Consider the following 19,071-nt stretch of genomic DNA (forward strand, 5'->3'; position numbering starts at 1 on the left):
GAAACCATTAGAGGTACCTTTTACTTGTGTAGATGAGGCATTCATTCATGTTGATGAGGTAACCTCCATCCCAAACCACCTATTTCACTCTTCTTCCATTACCTCTTCGCTTACCTAAATTCAATCCAAAACATAGTGTATATAGCATCAAAAAAATTCCATATTTGATTAATATTATCCACAACATATCGAAAAGACAAATACCACACTTATTGTGTCATCAACTAGAAATAATTTACTTACATATTCAAAGAGTTCAATAATGGAGAAACATCCATGCGGTGCTCTACACATGTCCTTGAAGGTTCAAGAAATACTTATCCTCTATTGGTCCAAACTTTAAATCACTTTCCATGCATGAAAATAATTGCAACCATACACAATTTCCCACCCAATAGATTCTCTCAAACTAGTTTACTATCTTAACATAAGGTCAAGGAAAAGTGGGCCAAAATAGGAATCCAAGTGTCTTAAAAGCCTTCAAGACCATAGCGGTGAGGATTGAATTTCTTTCTTTAGTGGTATCTTTCTGTAGATTAATTAGTTGGGGATTGTATTAGGACCTTTTCCTAATTAAAAAAAATATATAAAGATTACATCCCTAAATATTGCATTCATAATAGGATAAATTTCTGCAATATTGAGACTATATTCATAATAGATTTATACTGATGAATAAAGAAATATTTAAGATTATAAAAAAATTGATGTTTTCTTTCTCCCAACCGTCATTGGATATTGGGTGATCTTTGAGGCATTATGTCAAATAGTTCATGTTCCTTATCTAAGGTTACATATTTTGCATGCATGTGTACCTGGGTAGTTGCACTACAACATCTATACTGACTAATCACATTTGGTTGGAAGTTTCTAAATCCATTTCAAACACATCTTGTGCATATCCTGCAATCTATGCTAATGGTGATTGTCTTTAATGGCTTCATTCTGTGCATAATTGATTGGCTCTTCACTCCTAAGACCTTCAAAAGTCTTTAATGGCTTCATTGAGTCCTTTTGTCTTCCAGATTCACCTGCACCAACTTGAATTCTCCTTCAATGCTTGATTGCCTGTTCACTTGGAATTGAATTGATTTTATAACTAAGAAATAACTTTATTTTATATGTCTTGAAAGCATTTTATCTCGATGGCTTTAAATTAAAGTACTTTCTCTTCTATTTGGTATTGGTGGAGTAGATCCTTTTATGATATGTAAGTTGAGAATATTTTATGAAAGGTCCCTAAATGAATACACTTTAAATTGATTTTAATATACCTTGAAGTGTGCAATATGGAGGGTTTGTATTCTTAATCTCCTGCCCATTTCTTAATTTAAAAGATGATATCTTTATTAAATATCTTTATTAACTTGATTTCTCCTTCAATTCTTGATGAATGCTTGATTGCACTTTCACTTGGAATTGAATTGATTTTATAATTAAGAGATCACTTGAATTGTAGGTAAACCCCTTCAAATGACAGGGTAGGCTTCCTTTTATACCTAATATATGTCTTGAAAGCATTTTATTGTGATGGCTTTAAATCAAAGTACTTTCTCTTCTATCTGGTATTGGTGGAGCAGAGGTTGCATTGCATCATCCTAGGATACATATTTCCACAGATAGAACACAAGTTAAATGTATCCCAAGTTGATGCAAAGCAACCTTTGCTCTAGAGATCACCAAAAAATAGAGAAAGAACTTTAATTTAATGCCATCAGGATAAAGGTCTTTAATCAAGACAGATAAAATTTGAGTTTGATTGTCATCATTTACTTTGCCAAATTCTTCACACGTAACTCCTAAATCAATTTCCTACTCACAAGAATTTTATTATGTGTCAAATATAGGGAAACAGAAGGCTTCAAATAGTAAACTTGAACATGCAACTAAATCCATTGACTAACCAGAAGAACAAAATTAAGAAACGGTTTGATCATCTAAGAGATGTTGTAGACTTGCAACTCACCAGCTAAGTTTTTGCAGGTAAGAATTTTTTTTGTTTTGGTTATGGTTGTGGTGTTTATAGGGAGACATTTACAAATTTATATCTATTTTCACTATTTAATGGTTTATGGGTTTGTAATGGTAATTTAATGTTCTTTCATATTTTTGTATATATTCTTTATAATAGCCTGTTATATTGATTTGTTCTATTATGCATAATGGTGTGGGTCAGACGGCTTTGCCGTCGGTGCATGAAAGCATTGAGAAAGTTCTACTTTTAAAAATTACATGAAACATTTTTAATTTATTTGATTCAGTGTTATTTGCAAAAAATGGTTATCAATGATGTTTCCTTTCTCCGAGAATTGTCTAGGACCTTTCATTCAGATAATATGTAACATTGAATGACTGAATATTTTCATTACAAATGCTTATTTTATTTAATTATTATCTGAGCGTGAATTAAAATTTATATCTGTACGGAAGCAGAACATACAAGTTCAAGAGTCATGTGCAAGCAAATTTCCTAAAAGAAAGCAAGCAGGCATTATCTTGAATGACATGGAAACAAACTCATCAGCTGCCTAGAAGAGAGCAATTGGAGAATGGCAGAGGAAAGTGTTTAAGGGTGATAAATAGATAGATAGTATGCAATACAAACAAACAATGTCTAGAGTGTCTGATGTGACATCTCTAATTTATGTCCAGAGGGTCTAACTGGTTTTGGAGTTCCTGCGAAACCTGTTGGGCACGCTTGGAGGAAATCAATGTGTTCATGCAAGGAGCACCTTTTTTCTATTATGAGAATGATACTTTTGCACCTAGGGATATTTGGAAGTCAATATCCAAAAATTTCTATAGTGTGGAACAAGAGTTGGCGGACTCAAAGTATAATTGTCAGCTTTCAGAAGACCAAGAGGTTATGTACACAATCTCCCAATAGAAGAGCAATTTCAAGAATTACCTCTCCCCCCCCCATGACTATTTAGGAAGCACTTCCTCAAATAGAGGACTATTGGCCTCCATGAGATCAAAGAAAAAAATTAAAGCATAGACTCTAGACGATGTGGTGGTGTCCTCCATGAAGAACTCTACACTATAATTGAAAATTCACGAGGGAAACTGCAAGATAGTGAAGAGAAATACAATCTTGAAAAGTGGGAAGAATGGATCTTGGTTTGGGTGGGGCCAAGTCAGGTGGCTCCTCTAGAGGTTGACGAGATAAAAATCATATTAGGATTTGAAAAAGATCACACTCATGGAACTTCATGTGCGAGTGATCGATTGCAGTGTTTGGGTAATGTATTCCAAACAGATACAATTGCATTCCAAATAGATATAGTTGCATGCCATCAAGACATTACCCATTTGGAATGCAACTGTATCTATTTGGAATGCATTACCCAAACACCGCAATCAATCACTTGCACACAAAGTTCCACGAGTGTGATCTTTTTCAAATCCTAATATGATTTCTATCTCGTCAACCTCTAGAGGAGCCACCCAACTTGGCCCCACCCAAACCAAGATCCATTCTTCCCACTTTTCAAGATTGTATTTCTCTTCACTATCTTGCAGTCTCCCTCGTGAATTCTCAATTATAGTGTAGAGTTCTTCACGGAGGACACCACCACATCATCTAGAGTCTATGCTTTAATTTTTTTCTTTGATCCCATGGAGGCCAATAGTCCTTTGTTTGAGGAAGTGCTTCCTAAATAGTCATGGGGGGGAGAGGTAATTCTTGTGGTCGCTCTTCTATTGGAAGATTGTGTACATAACCTCTTGGTCTTCTGAAAGCTGACAATTATACTTTGAGTCCGCCAACTCTTGTTCCACACTATAGAAATTTTTGGATATTGACTTCCAAATATCCCTAGGTGCAAAAGTATCATTCTCATAATAGAAAAAAGGTGCTCCTTGCATGAACACATTGATTTCCTCCAAGCGTGGCCCAATAGGTTTTGCAGGAACTCCAAAACTAGTTAGACCCTCCGGACATAAATTAGAGACGTCACATCAGACACTATAGACATTGTTTGTTTGTATTGCATACTATCTATCTATTTATCACCCTTAAACACTTTCCTTTGCCATTCTCGAATTGCTCTCTTCTAGGCAGCTCATGAGCTTGTTTCTGTGTCATTCAAGATAATGCCTGCTTGCTTTCTTTTAGGAAATTTGCATGCAAGAGACTCTTCAACTTGTATGTTCTACTTCCGTATAGATATAAATTTTAATTCACGCTGAGATAATACTTAAATTAAATAAGCAATTGTAAAGAAAAAATTTAGTCATTCGGTGTTACATATTATCTGACAGAAAGGTCCTAGACAATTCTTGGAGAAAGGAAACATCATTGATAATCATTTTTTGCAAATAACACTGAATCAAATAAATTAAAAATTTTTCATGTAATTTTTAAAAGTAGAACTTGTTCAATGCTTTCATGCACCAACGGAAAAGCCATTCGACCCACATCATCTCTCGTCATCAGAATTCCGATGACCACTAATGAAATTCCTGACAAGGATGCTGTGCATCCGATGAGACTCCTCTGTTGGAATTTTATACTTTGGTGTCAAAATTTTGATGACAGCCCGAGATGGTGACGGTATTCATTCATGGAATGAGCATGCATGGTGGTCGTCAGAAAGGTTGGGGTAATGTCGAAATTGCGACGACCACGAGGATAGTCGGAACTTCCAACACAAAGTTTTCGACAACCATTTTTGTCAGTAGTGCGACGAAATGTGGTCGGAATTCTGACGATTGGCCGTCGAAATCTTGACCCAAATGTACTAGTGTGTTCATTGTTCTGTGCAAGATAGTCAGTAGGTTTTTGTTAGACACCTCAGCTTGTCCATTACCTTGAGGGTAATATACTGATGATCAATGTTGCTTTATTTTGAATTTCTCACAAAGTTCATCCAGGTCTTTATTCTTGAAATGTGCTCCATTATCAGTCACAATGGACGAAGGTATCCCATACCTGCAAATGATATAGTTTAGGATGAATAAGGCGACTTGTTTACCAGTTGCTTTGATGAGTGGAACTACCTCTACCCACTTGGTGAAATAATCAGTGGCCGTTATGATGAATTTATGTCCATTGGATGATGCAGGATATATTTGACCAATGAGATCAAAGGCCCATTGCTGAAAAGGCCAGTGTGTAATGAATGGTATGAGATCCCTCGCCGGGGCGTGTATGAGATTTCCTTGAAGCTGACATTTCTCACAAGTCTTAGCAAATTTTATGGTGTCTTTTTCCATATCTGGCCAGTAGTAGCCAGCTTGTAATAGTTTCTGAGCTAAAGTAAAACCATTTGAATGAGATCCACAAATACCTTCACGGACTTCCGATAATGCACATTTAGACTCTTTAGTTTCTAGACATATAAGCAATGTACCATCCAAACCTCATCTAAATAAATCATTAGCTATGATAACATACCACGAAGTGTTTCGAGTTAGGTTTCTTTTCTCATTTCGGGTAAGATTTTCAAGAATAACTTGGTCACATAGATAGGAGTAGATGTGGCTATATCTGGATGAGTCGTGTCCAATAATAGAACAAACTATTTGGGTTTCAGGGGAATCATAAGCTGGGTAACGCAACTCTTCCACTAGGAATTCAAAGCGAGCATTGAACTCTTGTAATTCAGGTATGGATGCCAGAGTGGCCATAGCATCTGCTGCTCTATTAGCAGACCTTGGGATCTGCTGGAATGACACAAAAGCAAAGTATTTCTTGAGATCGTCTACCATTCTCTTATAAGGCATCAACTTCTCATCTCGAGTGTGATATGTGTCATTGATTTGATTGATGACCAGCTGAGAATCTCTATAAATATGTAATTCAACAACCTTCCATTCAACGGCTAGCTTTATCCCATTTACCAAGGCTTCATATTCTGCAATATTGTTTGTGCAGGGAAATAAAATTTTGTAAGATTTTGGGATGGAGTACTTTTGAGGAGTAATGAATAATATGCCAGCACCTGAACCATTTTGAGTAAAGGACCCATCAAAGAACATCTTCCAGGGTTGTTGAGTAAGATGCATTATTGATTCATCTGGGAACTCGATGTGTAGCGGTTGAGTATCCTCAAGTGGAGCTTCAACAAGTTGATCAGCAATTACCTATCCTTTTATGGCTTTGCGTTCCACATATTCAATGTCAAACTCTGTAAGGATCATTACCCACTTTGCCAATCTTCCGATGAGTGTTGCTTTATTAAGAAGATACTTGAGTGGATCGATTTTGGCCACCAACTTGACTAAATGTGCTGGCATATAGTGCCTTAGTTTCTATGATGCAAAGAATAATGCCAAGCATGCTTTTTCTATTATAGTATAATTCATTTCATAAGACACCAATGTCCTACTGATGTAATAGATAGCTCTTTCCTTTTTGTCATCATCCTGTTGCGCCAAAAGTGCCCCCAGTGATGAATCTGTTGCTGATATATATAAGATTAATGGTTTACCTTGAATAAGTGGCATTAAGATCGGTGGATTTGATAGATACTCTTTGATTTGTTGAAGATGTTCACATTCTTGATCCCAATTGTATAATACGCCTTTCCTTAGTACCTTCGTGAAAGGTTGAGCCTTGTCTGCTAGCTGAGAAATGAACCTTCTAATAGACTGGAGACGTCCTTGTAGACTTCTCATTTGACTAATATTCTTTGGAGGCAGCATTTCCAGTATGGCTTGGACTTTCTCAGGATCAACTTCGATTCCTTTTTTTGAAATAATGTATCCAAGTAGCTTACTAGATGTCACTCTGAATGCACACTTCTTTGGGTTTAACCGGAGTTTGAAATTTTCCATTCTGTCGAGGATAGGACCTAACTCTTGAATGTGTGTTGATATTTTCATAGTTTTCACCAAAGTATCATCAACATAGTCTTCCATATTCTTGTGCATCATATCATGAAAGATAGTTGTAACTGCTCTCTGATAGGTCACTCCTACATTCTTTAGCCCAAATGGCATGACATTCCAGCAAAAGGTTCCCCATGCACAGGTGAAAGCTATCTTTTCTTGATCTCCAGGAGCAATTTTAATTTGATTGTAGCTGGAAAATCCGTACATTAGTGAGTACATCTCATACCTAGCTGTCATGTCGACTATCATATCAATATTTGGCAATGGAAAGTCATCTTTTGGACATGCTTTATTGAGATCTCTAAAATCTGTACAAACTCTGATAGATTTATCTGCCTTCGACATAGGTACTATGTTGGAAATCCATTCTGCATAATCAATTGCTCTGATAAATCTAGCTTTAAGTAGTTTCTCTAGTTTAGCTTTGACCAATAGTGCAACATGCGGGTACATCTTACGGAGTTTTTGTTTAATTGGTTTTACTCCTGGTGTGATTGAGAGATGGTGCATAATGAGATCAGGATCCAAGCCTGGCATATCAGAGTACGTCCATGCAAAATTTATTTTCTTCTCTAAGAATAGCTGAGTGAAATCCTTCAATTCCTCTGCCGATAGTCATTGAGCTACGTGAATAATTTGTGGTGTCTCTTGATTCCCGATATTTATTGGCTAAGTTGGCTCAATCAATATGGAAGACCACTCCTGAAAATGACTAGGCAATATACCAAGTATCTCACCTTCAGGTGCCTCAGAGAGGTTTTCACCTTTAGGTACATCCTTTATTTTCTCTTTTTTAGATTCTGACACTGCCACTGTATGGTTTTCACCATCAGATCTTTTATTTTTATTTTTCTTGTTTTTGCGACTAAGATACTTGATATCCTCTTCAGTCATATTTTCACTCCGTTCATTGGTGGAAGAGTTCATAGGTTCGACTACATTGAGATAATAGGATAATGTAGTCATTGGCAAAAGTAGGTATATCCATGGGTTGATTCTATAAAGTAAAGTCAATCAATTCGGGATGTATTAAGGACAAATTTTGGATAGGTTCAAGAGCATTCACGGTATTGTTATCACAACTGCGGATTGAAAAGTCAAGTTCCCGAATGATACATTGTGTAAGTGTCTTAAGACTAGGAAGAGTCATATCATGATTATTAAAGTTCACGTTAATATTTAATCGATCTTATCCAATAGACATACTTGTAACGTCATTTACTACACCGGACTGGACATCATGTCATGGTTTAACAACAATAAGACTAGTAGACAACTTTTCATTGTTTGTATCAGATGATTCAAAATTTAAGGATGAGTGGGTATCATCATGAATAGGACTATTATCAGAGTCCTCAGAATCATCAGAGTTATCGGATGAAGTTTCCAAGTCTCTGTCAGGTGATTTAGTAAGCATATGTATGGTATCAATAATAACATCTTTAATGTTACAAATTCCTTCATATTGTAGTTCATTTGTCATTTGTATCTAACACACCTGTTGACATGATCTCATTGTTTCTGTGATTTTTTTTCATCTATTCCATTCAGCTTCTTCTGGACTGATAACTAGTTCTTGTTCTATAGCTTCTAACTCTTCCTATGTAGTGCTATAACTGATTTGTTCTATTTGAGGATAAGGATACATAGATGAGAAGCTTTCTGGTATTGTTCCTTCTTTCAATGCTTGTTCATAATTTGCTTGCCTCTTTTGTCTAATTTCTTGTATTTCCCTCTCTAGTTTTATGCGTATCAGCTCTTGAGTATCATCTATGACACCACTAGATTCTTCTGGAGTTTTTGTAGTGGATGTGTCTGAAAGATAGTCAGAACCCCATTCATACTCGTTTGAATCAATCTCCAAATCATCTACTTGTTGCTTGATAGTATATGTGACTAGAAATTTTAATGGTGCAAACACTTCTCTGATTCTCACAAATTCATCTCTCATATCCTCAGGAACCTCAACTTCTTGTATTATTGTAGCTAATACTGTCGAAGCTTGAGCACTGACTATTTCTTCTTTCTTGACTGTTGATTCCTCTTTCTCTTTTCTACACTCTTCTTTTGTTTGTTTAGTGTTTGCTTCATGTAATGTTAAAGGCAATATCTTTTTCAAGCCTTTAAACTTAGAAACATGTTTTTGTTCTGATGTCTTTTTAGGATTGTATCCCAGTCTAGCCTTATCATTTGTGGATTTGGTTTTTAGCTGAATTGGTTCAGTAATACCTTCTTTTTGTTTGCCCAAAGGACTAGTACCTGAGTACCCCATGCGCTGAATCATTTTGTAACCACAACCATATTGGTTTGAGGAAATATCACAATGTCGTACCTCCTCATTTGGACTATCTTCCTTAAAGAGCCAGTTAAGCACAACATCCTCTTCTATTTCATCCGCCAAGGAGGTAGAAGACTATATGAAGAGACCATCATATATAGTATTCAGAATTGAATTTTGTGTTCTCATAGCCTCTGATGGCTTGCTCAAATGTTTTGGCGATGGAGGGAGAGAAACTAAGGATAGTACCAGTTCTATCTTGTAGCCATCCATGCCGATATTTGTAATCTTCAATCTCTTTTCTAAGTCTTTCATCAATGTTTCTGGATCTTCATTTGGAGAGGCTGCCCTATTATGAGGCACAAAAGTATCTGCACCTTTTGTCAAAGCATTACATATGACATTTGTATCAGTAGGAATATTGACTTCAGCTCCATTATAAGGAAACTTTAGGCATTGGTGATATGTTGATGGTAATGCCTTCATTTCATGAATCCATGGCCTGCCCAGTAATATATTGTATGACAATGGAATATCAAGAACCTAGAAAAGGACATCTCTCTCTACCGGTCCCACTCTGATTGGTAATGATACCAAACCTTTGGTGGTCCTCTCTTCTTCATCATAGGCTTTAATTGTTATTTTCTTGCCTAGATCAATGACATTTTCAGAGAATCCTAGTTGTGTAAGCAGATGATAAGTATTGATATTCAACCCCGTGCCTCCATCTATCAAAACACGTTTAACTCCGTGTTTGTGGATCATGGCTTCAATATGCAATGGCTGGTTGTGTGGATGATTTAATGAATTGTCATCTTCCTCAGAGAAGGTCAAATAGTGAGGTGAAGTCAGATGACCCACCATAGACTGAAACCGATCAATGTCTAAATCTTTTGGAATGTTGGTAGTGAGTAATGTATTGTCTAGGATTTCCTTGTGAGTAGATGAGAGCTGTAGCAATTCAAAAATTGAAATTTGAGCATTTGTCCTTTTCAACTGTTCAACCAAGCTGTATCTAGAGGATGATGATGAGGTTAATCTTTTAAATTTGTCCAAGGTTGATTCCTTTTGTTTGTTTGGCAAGGCTGTTGGATTTGATGTTTCCTGAGCTGGTTTGGAAGAACTAGCTTCTTGGAGGGTAACTTTCTTTTGAGATCTGGTCAGAGCTTTTGCATATTGTGATTCATTTGGTTTATCTTGAACTATAATCACATTGCAATATTCTGAGTGTGAAGGTTCAATCATGTTGATAATGTTGTCCTGGCTGGTATAAGCATAATTTACCTTGGCACCTCCTTTGGTCTTTGAGGAATCACCTTGTTCATAAGCAGGCAAAGGGTCTTTAAATGCTTTATGATCAGCATTGGTTGGATGATTCCCAACAACAACTTTACCAACATCTATGAGATCCTGAATCTCATGTTTTTGCTTCATGCAATTGTTTATGTTATGACCCTTATTCTGATGGAAGTCACAATATTCATTTTCTCTCCACCATCTTGGTTTGACATCCAGATCATATGGTCTGGAGTTATTTGGTAGTGTTATCAAGTTGTTTTCCAACAAAGTTTTGAAAGCAGACTCATATGATTCTTCAAGAGGAGTAAAATCACGCTTAGGTTTGGAAAGCCAAGGCTTGTCTTTGAACCATTCCTTTGTTTTCTTTGGCAGATTCTTTCCTGCAATCTCAGCAGCTTTAAGTGCTTGTGTACCACTAGCTAGGTTGAATATTGTGGATTTTGAGTTGGTTTTGACAGTGTCTACTACTCCATCATTAACAACATTCTTGTTGTTGTCTTTGGCAAATTTCCAATACTTGTTCTTCTCTTTAGAGCTAGATCCTATTTGTGTTTCTTTCCAAGGTGTGATATCCCCCTTCTTTATGAGCACATCTTCCATTCGAATGGCATTATCTACCATTTTGTTAAATGATGGGTGTACTTGCATTTGTACGCTATATTTCAGTTCGGGGACCAAGTTATTGACAAATATATCCATTTTCTCAGAGTCTGGAATAGGTTGTGGGTACCTAGAGAACATCCTTCTCCATCATTGGAGAAAAGTAAGAAGAGGTTCCCCTAATTTTTGTTGAGTATTACAAAGATCGATCATAGTCACAAGATGTCAAATGTTGTATGAGTATTGTTGTAAAAATAGTTGGATTAGTTCTTCGAATGTTTTTATTCCTTTGGGTAGACTTGAGAACCATTCCATTGCTTGAACCCCTAACCTCCTTGGGAAGAGATGCATGAGGTATGTTTGATCATGCATGAATTCCATACAAGAAGCACTAAATTCCCTAACATGATCTTGAAGATCTGAGGTACTGTCATATTTGTCAAATTTTGGGATTTCCACTCGTGAAGGGAATGGAGGCATGTGTAAATTCTTGTCAAATGGAAAGGGACATATTGTTTCCAGAGAATATTGTTTCGAGGACTTGTCCTTATTCTTTAGCTCTGTGAGCTTTGTCCGCAAAGCTAGTAACTATTTGTGTACCATGATTATAGGCGAGTCTTCCCTTTTAGTAACAAGTGTCTGAACATCATATCTAATAGGAAGTTTGGCACCTTGATTTGCTAGTTCTAAGAAATAGTCTTCCTTTTCTCGGGTCATGATAGTTTCATCATTTTTCTAAAGTCTTTGTCTTTCTGACAATCAAGGATATCTTTTTCTAGAGGTTCAGTAGCTTCGTCAATCTCACTTGATGATGATGAGTCATTATGATTTTTAGGAATATTATGGTCATTTTTGTTTCCATCATTGTATTTTGTCTCATGTATAGTGGGAGATTTTGGTTCATCAAAAATTGGTTCGCCTGATGACGATGGCATGTCAGTGAGGGGATCCTTCACATAGAATGGATTATCTTGATAAGTGAAGGTTTGTCCTTTTCCTTTGGCTTGTTTCTTATGAGAACTCCTAGTTTGAATAGGCATTTTTATGGATTAGTGTGACCTAGAGTTGTTTTTGATGCAGAGGTCAAGATTAATTTCAGTGCTAGTTTGTTTGGTTTAAGTATTGTTTGAGAGAAACAACTAAGATTTAGTCTAGTTTCAGGAAAGATCTATCCTGTATAAGACGTTTACCTGGGTTGATTCTAAAATAGTAACTAAGATTCAGTCTGATTTAGGAACGATATATCCTATGTAAGACGTTATCTAAGTGACTTGAGTTTGATAGGTAGTTTGGTTGAACTAGCTGAAGGGTGATCGACCAAATTGTGCAACAAAAAATGGTAGAGGTACACTATCTTGATCTGTTTTATGCTCAGGAAAATTTGATAACCAGTATTATGTTCATGATAGACTGTGTTTTTGGCAAGTTTGACCATTCTGTCTGACAAAACCAAAGACTCGTACGATTGGGTTTTCTGAACCGGATGACAATTTAGTAGTTATAGGAGGACAGAAGTTTTTTTTCGTACGAGTTGCTACCTTGTACCGTATGACTGATGGGCATGTGCAGGATGACAAAAGACTGAGGTCGATTCTGCCTCGTACGAGACAGAATACAGTGTAGGATGATGAATGATTTAGACTTGTACGAAAGAGAATTTGCTATAGGACGATAATTGAGTAGATTAGTATGACACAAGACTGGTGTAGCACGATAAATTAGTAGACTCGTACGACTGTTCATAGGGCAGAGACTAAAAATTCTGAGTTTTCTGACTGCTGAGTATTGACAATTGAGTATGACAAATTTTGAGATGGACTGATTTTTGACTAGGATATACTAGTTTCTGACACGAACAGAGTTTCGACTTAGGATGGACTAGTTTCTGACATGGATAGAGTTTTGACTTAGGATGGACTAGCTTTTGACATGGACAGAGTTTTGGCTTAGGATGGACTAGTTTTTGACATGGACAGAGTTTTGACTCACTGAGTTTTTTTCTTGTCTTCTCCAATTTTGGTATTCCAAGTTTTGTTTCAGGGATGAAAACACAGAAAATAGGTAGTATGTATAGTAACTCCAATCACAACATGCAAACCCTAAGGAACTTGGTGAGGAAAAGAAAATTTTTGCTTGTAGACTCAGGTACACACCCAATAGCTAATCAAAATACGGCTGCTGAGTCTCATGCAATGGATTCTCAACGCCATATTATCTGACTCCAAACGCTAATGGGGGCATGAAATGACAAGTATCTTGGGAGAGTGACTATCTCTCTTGCACAAAGATTATCTCCCTTTGGGAGGTGAAGCGGGTAGCTTCTAATTTTAATTGGATTTAGTAAGGGGTCCGTTCAGCACCTCGAGGTATAAACTCAATTAAGAGGTCTCCCAACTTTGAAAACCAAGGGTTAATATACCCGAAGGTATAGAGGAGAGCTATTCCCGAGCACTATCATTGACTTGATTTTCATCAAATCACATTTATTTTATAGTGGGTTGGAGTACTTGGCATCTAGCCATTCCCACTTAGGTCATTCCCCTCTCACCAGCCCTAAAGGCTATAGAGTTATTAGCTCCTCGGGAGGGCAGACCTGCTAAAGATGTTGCAATCAACCTTAAGAAAGCACTTCAAGGGTCTGGATTTCTGATTGTCTAAAAGAAGACAAGAGCATACTCTCCTACCTCTTAGATTTTTCTAAAACATGAAAGACAGATTTTGTTCATTAACTAGATAGCAAGTTAGGTGCCTAAAAATGAATTTAAAGAATACACGATGTTTAGTCGATTCTCCTCAGGCAACCTGCAGAGACAACGAATCAGTAGTCATATTGTCTTTGTGCGACAAGCATATTCTTCAACAAGCATTCTGCAAAAACTTAGTTAGGCTGTGAAAATTTTTGAGACAAATAGATAAACAGTCAGGGTCAGTCGTCAGAATAATCAAAAAAATGATAAAATCATGAAATTTACCTTTTTACTAGAGAATACAGAATCGTACGAAAAAGTCTTGACTCATACGAGATAGGATTCAGTATCGCACGAAAGAAGATTGTTGATGATGTCTGCTCATATGACAGAGGATTTATGCTCGTATAATAGAAGATATGCTAGTACGATAGGATATGGAAATTCGTGCGACACCTACAGTTTATCATTCAAGCCTGTGGGAATTGTCGTATGAGATGTACAGATGAAAAACCAAAAAATTGAAAAACCTGAAAAATAACAAAACTAAATTAAAAAAATCAACCTTGGAGGCCGAAAAAGAAGTAGTCTTCGGCCCCACGGTGGGTGCTAGAAATGTGTGTGTGAAAAAGTGAACCTGTAGCTGCAAGCACAACACTTCAATTAAGTCATTATATGCATGGTTAGTAATCAATAATCAATAAAAATAAACCATAGCAAAGTGACCCATTGCCTTCTAAATGATGCGAGTATAAGATTGCTCTCAGTTTGTTATAAGCAATACCAGTGACTAGACTACACCAAGATGAAGGATTTAATCTATATGATATTAAGCTATATGGATGCAAGATAAATGAATAATTCAAGCAAAAATAACCAATTCAAGCAACAATGGATGCAAGCAATAATGAATGTAAAATGGATGCAAGTTAATCTAAAAAAAACAATAATAATCAATCAATGACTCCAGAGCAAAATCAGCATAATAATGATGTATTCTCAAAAATCTTTGAGGTGAATTGGAATGAGAGGTAATGACTGAATTTATAGAGAATTATAGAGAGATGATGAAAAAGCTCAATTTAGGATTAATTGAAATAATTGAGAAATCAGGTTGAGTTAACCTTGAGATAGATTCCAATTATAGTTCAATTGAAATGCATTCGAATTAGAAGTCCAAGTTGCATTGGAAAACAATAATAAATCAATTCCATGCATTTGTGATAAAAATAGATAATTCTTCAATTTAATCAAGGAAAGAGTCTTCTTAATGCAACTGAACTTCTTTTTCTGAAAAGCTTTGAGTTCCAATTTAAGAGAATAATTAATAATTCAATTAATTGCTTTTCTGATTTCAAGTTCTCAATTTAGAAAAAAGAAATAATATCTCAAGTTTGATTTCTCTCTTAATTCAATTCTTTTTATTTAATTTTCAATTCAACTCTTTGTTTTGTAATAAATTCTTCTTTTTGTAGCAAATTAGTTCTTTTTTGCATGATTGAATGGCAAATTTATTAATTAATTAAATATGCAAAGATATTTAATAAATTAAAATAGGATAATTGATCAAAATGAATATTCTTGGAATGATTCAATTAATTAAATAAATATTTAATTAATATTGGGTAATTGATTTTGCCATGTGATATTTGATAATTAAAGAATTAATTATGTGCTCAAGATTGATTTAATTGCCTTTTGGTTAGGACCTTGGTGATGTTGTCGAGATTAGGGGCCCATGGTTTAGATGACCATTTTTAGGGTATTACAGTGATGACAACAACATTTATCTCAAGTCTGAAGGAGATGATATATTGGTCAGTGAAGTATTTGTAGATGACATTATATTTGGAGGAAATGATGACATGAGTAATTGTTTTGCAGATGAAATGGAGAATGAATTTGAGGTGTCACTAGTAGGGGAAATAAAAATTTTCATAGGCTTATAGATACAGCTTAGATGAAGAATGGTATTTTCATTACTCAATCCAAGTATGTGAAGGAGGTTTCGAAGACTTTCGGTATGAGTGACTGTAAACCAGCTAGAACCCCAATGGTTACAAGTTGTAAATTGCCTAAGGAAGATGCATCTAAGTCTGTGGATGAAAAGGAATTTAGGTCAATGATTGGCAAACTACACTATATTGTTCACAGTCAACCAGATATTGCCCATGCAGTTGGTATTGTGGCTAGATTTTAGAAGAATCCAAAGGAGGCACATCTGATGGCAGCTAAGAGAATATTTAGATATCTAAAAGGTACTATTGATTATGGATTATGGTATCCATATGGTGGAGATTTTGACTTGTAGGCATACACATATGCTGATTGGGCAGGAAATATTGATGACCGAAAGAGTACTACTGGTGGAGCATTCTTTCTAGGAGGAAGGCTAGTCTCTTGGAGTAGTAAAAAGAAGAGTTGCACTTCATAATCTACTGCTGAAGCTGAATATGTAGCAACTTATATGAATTGCACACAAGATATGTGGATGAGGCACATTTTGGAAGGTTTGAAAATTAAAATCTTAGAACTTATAAAGATTTTGTGTGATAATACAAGTGCAATAAACATTTCTAAAAATCCTGTTTTGCACGAAAGGACTTAGCACATTGAAAGTAAATATCACTTCTTGAGGGAAAAATTTCAAAGTAAAGATGTTATCTTGGAGCATGTTTCTACCAAGGAGCAGCTTGTAGATATCTTTACCAAACCTCTACCTAAGACCACTTTTGAGTATCTTAGAAGCCAATTGGGGGTTGTCCCTCTTCATGAAGTCAGTTGAACATGATGCTGATTGCATCATTCCCTGAATCACTTATAGAATCTTATATAGATTGATGAAGGAGTAGATGTATTCCATAGGGGGAGCATCAAGTTGTAGAATGATGTTGATACATAGTGAGAGCAGAATTACATTTTTTACTTTCACTTTGACATTGCTATCAAAGGGGGAGAAGAATTATGTGACTGAGGAGAATAATTATGTGACTGAGGAGAAGAAATATGTGTCTGTCAAGGTGAATAATTGGTAATGTAAACCAAGATTCCTATTCACTAGCGGTAGGCTGAAGACACACAGAGCAAGGTGAATACTTGGTAATGTAAACAAGGATTTCTATTCACCAATCTCAACAACAATCAGAGGTGTTGATATTTGTATTGCCATCAATGCCAAAGGGGGAGATTGTTGAAATTTTGAGTTTGTTGGCATTTTGCATAAGAGATTGCATTAATGATATGTTGTCATCGATGTCAATTGAACTGGTATAAGGTATTCATGTTATTGCTGATATTGTTGTTTTTGATATTGGCTTGTAACCGATAAGAAGAGAGTTGTACAAGATGTTGTAATCGGTGTATGTAAAGTTCGTGAGTTGAACCGGTGAACCAGTGTGACGGGTTAAACCTTTCTATATAATGTAACTAGTAAACCCTATCAGTTGTTAAACCCCAACCAATCAAGTTTGTTGGTTTATTATCTGATGATCGGTAATGATGGAGACATGTGTGATCACTGTATGAGGAGAAATTCAAATTGGTTTGGCACATTTTCTTATTGTCTAGGGAAGGAGCAAAGTGGATTGCATTTAATGCACAGTGTGTGATGGGTTACAAAGTCCAATGGAGCAGTGATCATGTAGCGGTTGGAATTGTATTGAAGAATGTGAAGAGATTGTTATGATTTCTAACGGTCAAGATTGAACCTACTTGTTTGTAATCTCAATGAAGAGAATTAGGTTTTTGTTGTGTTACCGACCTAATTGATTTGTATTTAAGGTCGATGAAGTTGTTTGTAAAGGTTGTTGGCAAGTTTGATAGAAAACTTGTTGAGTGTGTGGTTTCCCAACCAGTGAATGGATCTGCACTTTGAGTGAAGGCAGATTGAATCTTAGAAGGATCTAATCAAGCAAAGATAGTGCTACTCAAGCAGATCAAGAAAACCTATTATTTTGTAACAATTACAACAGAAGTAAAATCCCTTAACTGGGAAAGCTCTAACAAGATTGGTTACTCATTAAATCCTCTAACAAGGTGGTCCATTAGCTTGGATTCTTAAATCCTCTAGCGAGGTTACTCCTAACATGGTATTGTTCTTCTAACGAGGCATATTTGTAAATCCCTTAACCAGGTGATTCCTAACCGAAATTAGTTCTTACCAGGACTTATTGTAAATCTCTAACAGGGTTTGGCTCCTAACAGGGAAAACTTCAAAAGAGTTCAGATATATATCCTTGTGTGTCCCATCTCACCATGGTTTTTACCTATTTGGGTTTTCCACGTATAAACATTTGTGTCAAGTGGTGAGTGCTTTTGTGGATGTGATCTTATTTGTTGATTTGATTAACTTCTGATAAGGCATGTTAAGTATAAGCATTGAGAGATGAATATGTTGAGTTATGATTAAGCATTGTTTATGTTTACAAGATTGAAGGTGTTTACTGTTAAAGTTGTCATAACAATTAAACTGGTTAATGCCAAGTATTCCTATGAATATTGATCTTGACTGAGATATGTTTACTTTGTTTGACTGAGTTTGAGTTTGGGAACTTTGTATTAGTTTTTCAATATACTGATTCACCCCCCCTCTCAGTATTCTACCGGATACTTATTCTTTCATCATACCATCATGCTAAATATTGCAAAAGTAGAAATGTGAATAAGAGAGATCTGGTAGACAAGGACAAGAATGTGAAAGAAGATGAGAAGGGAAAAGAAAAAGTTGAAGAGATCAGAGAACAAATGAAGAAGACATTGGTAAAGAAGAGTGATTCAGAGGTAGAAAGTGGATTCGTACCTAATTTTGGTGCTAGAAATACATTTGATAAATGAACTAAGGCATCCAGCCTTAGAGGAAGTAGTCATGGAAATTCTTTTAAAACCCCTGATTTAGGTATGTGCCTATTTTTGATAGGTTGCAAAGGTGTATTTGATGTTTGAAGATGCTTTGGAAATATTTCTTGAATTATTGGATTAGATTTGAGGGTTGGCAAAATATTTTTGTGCAATTCAGGGTTTTCGGAAGGTTCATGGCAAAATGTATTGAATGTGTCAGAAAGTTAAGTGTGTAGAAGACAGAAAGGTACTCTTACCTCTCATCTCTCTTTTCTTTCTGGGGAGATGCATCTAAGCATGTTTTGTAGAGATATTTCAAAGTGATCAAGACTATGAAGGAGATTCAGTGAAGGAACCCTAATCCGACATACAAGGTATTTATTTGGAAAGATTGAGAATTTGAGTAAGATCCTCAGCTGCATAGATAGTTGAAGAAGTGATGCAAGAGCATCCCTGGTTCATTGCAATCTTAAAAACATTTTCTTTATGTTTTGCATCAACCAAACAAACATTTTCTTTATGTTTTGCATCAAC

Source organism: Cryptomeria japonica, chromosome 6 (assembly GCF_030272615.1).
Source record: "Cryptomeria japonica chromosome 6, Sugi_1.0, whole genome shotgun sequence".
Taxonomy (NCBI): Eukaryota; Viridiplantae; Streptophyta; class Pinopsida; order Cupressales; family Cupressaceae; genus Cryptomeria; species Cryptomeria japonica.